This window comes from Neomonachus schauinslandi, chromosome 4 (genome assembly GCF_002201575.2).
Source record: "Neomonachus schauinslandi chromosome 4, ASM220157v2, whole genome shotgun sequence".
Taxonomy (NCBI): Eukaryota; Metazoa; Chordata; class Mammalia; order Carnivora; family Phocidae; genus Neomonachus; species Neomonachus schauinslandi.
This window is the reverse complement of record NC_058406.1, coordinates 106,690,873-106,693,522: the sequence shown is the minus strand read 5'-3', so window position 1 is coordinate 106,693,522 and position 2,650 is coordinate 106,690,873. Positions and strand designations below refer to the sequence as shown.

At 39.8% G+C, this 2,650-nt stretch overlaps 1 pseudogene; it reads right to left on the bottom strand.

Annotated features, from left to right (window-relative positions):
- Nucleotides 1-278: 278 nt before the first annotated feature.
- On the bottom strand, nucleotides 279-666 carry LOC110579042 (annotated as a pseudogene).
- Nucleotides 667-2,650: the final 1,984 nt, after the last annotated feature.

Genomic DNA, 2,650 nt, shown 5'->3' with positions numbered 1-2,650 from the left:
TAAATCCAAAATAACTCAAAGCAGGATCTCAAAGAGATATTTGCACACCCATGTTCATCATAGCATTACTCATAGCATCTAGAGGTGGTGGAAGCAATCCAAATGTCCATCAACAGATTGATAAGGAAAATGTGGTGCATGCATACAATATTATTCAGCCTTAAAAAGGAAAGAATTTCTCACTTTTCTTTTAATGGGAGAAGGAGCCAATGGAATAGCTAGTCTTTATTGGAAAGAAGATACTTTACAGCACATTTTGAATAAGTTAGAGCAAAGGCTCAGTGGACCAACTGGTGGGGCAACAGCTTATAATGCATTCCACAGCTAGGGCATCGCTGGGTCTCACCTTTGTGCAGCCAGAACCAGATGACGGCACTATTGTCCTCTTCACAGATGCAGCCCGCTATTCACTTGTTGGTGATAGATGGGACTAAATTCAAATCTTCCTTGGTGCCAAAGCTGCCTTTGGGCCTAGCATATAATATTGGTCCAGTCCCTTCCATGCAGCCATCATGACCTCCCTCTTCAGCCCAGTAGCCTGCTGGTCAGCAGTAAGAACACCACCTTCAGAGGCCATGAGCACACTGCAGCAACTCACTTGGGATGGCAGGCCCTGAGGGCCTGCGTGGCCAGTGATCTAATTCTGCAGAATAACCTTGAAGCCATCATGCCTGCTACAAATAGTAGCACTTCCTGAAATTCTCACTTTTGTTACAATGTGGATAAACCTTAAGGACATTATGCTAAGTGAAATAAGCCAGACACAAAAGGGCAATTACTGTATGATTCCATTTATATGAGGTGTCTAAAGTTGCTAATTTGTAGGAATAGGAAGTAGAAAGGTGATTGTAGAGGGTGTGGGGAGGGGAGCAAGTGTTTAGTGGGTATAGAATTTCAGCTTTGCAAAATTAAAAAGTCCTAGAGATCTGTTGCTCAGTTACGTGAATATACTTAACACTACTGAACAGTATACTTCAAAATGGTTAAGATGGTAAATTTAATGTTATGTGTTCTTTACCACAATAAAAAGAATTATACAACATAAAATTATTTTTAAATGTGAATACAACATCTAAATTTTTTAAAGATTTTATTTATTTATTTGAGGAAGAGAGAAAGCGCTAACAAACAGGGGGAGGGGCAGAGGAAGAGGGAGAAGCAGAGTCCCCGCTGAGCAGGGAGCCCGATGCGGGGCTCGATCCCAGGACCCTGAGATCATGACCCAAGACGAAGGCAGCCACCTAACAGACTGAGCCACCCCGATGCCCCCAAAATCTAAAATTATTAAAAGAATTATTATAAAAATAAAATTAAAATAATTATTACTTGTAATAAAAATAGAATTTAAAAATTTAAAAAAACAAAAAAAAAAGCTCTGGAACTGAATAACCCAAGGGAAACCCCAAAAGTGCTGGGTCTTTCCACTGGAGTCCCAGTGAATACCCTCCATATTTGGATACCTCAATGTTGTCCTGAGCCAAAGAGAGCAGATAGAGTGGTTGCTATCCCCCTGCCTCCAGACAGCCAGCAGCAAGAGGCAGGCCCCAGCCCTCCACCTCTCCTGTGTATTATGACCTGGACCTGAAACCTTCCTGGCTTCCTGTCTGCACCAGCCTATGTCCTCCTCGAAGCTGTGTCATCAACAGGCACATGGCAGCAGCTCATTCTTTCCTAAGAGCCTAACGATCCTGATTTAGATCACTGGAATACTTTTAACAGCAACCTTGCATATCCAAAAGTTCAAAAAATAAGTTTACTTATCTTTGTCTGAAATTATTACTTTGGAGAAGCCAAATTAGGAAATTACTCATCTAAACGACCTCTACTTGGGCGCCTGGGTGGCTCAGTTGGTTAAGCGACTGCCTTTGGCTCAGGTCATGATCCTGGAGTCTCTGGATTGAGTCTTGCATCGGGCTCCCTGCTCAGCAGGGAATCTGCTTCTCCCTCTGACCCTCTCCCCTCTCATGTGCTCTCTCTCTCTCATTCTCTCTCAAATAAATAAATAAAATCTTAAAAAAAATAAAAATAAAAAAATAAAAGACCTCTACTAAAAGAAATCCTATGTTTTCATATAATATTAGGAAGCTGTTTTAAAAGGCATTTAGGCTCTCCTACATTCTCCCAGGCCACTGCAAGATGAAAAAACTTCTTTACTTAAATGTTAAGACTAGCCAAAGATTTTCTGGGCTATGCACTGGGTGTTATATGCAAACAATGAATCATGGAACACTACACCAAAAACTTATGAAGTACTGTATGGTGACTAACGTACATAATAAAAAATAATAATAAATAAATAAGTAAATATAAAAAAATCAGGTAAACAAAGCAAAAGCTCTGAAATGCAAACAAACCTGGAAATCCCTCACATCAATTGAAAGACTTCTCCCATAAAGAGATCATAATAAAATTTGCTCACTTTTTAAAAATACTTTTTAATAGTTTTTTTAATTAAGTAAACTCTATGCCCAACATGGGGCTTGAACTCACCACCCAAAGATCAATCGTTGCATACTATACCAACTGAGCCAGCCAGGTGCCTCAAAATTTGCTCACTTTTATATGCCCAGAATTTGACACATGAAGAGCAAACAATAAATAATTATTGAATTGATAAACGAATGAAGCATCCTACCTTCTCAGGGATTTG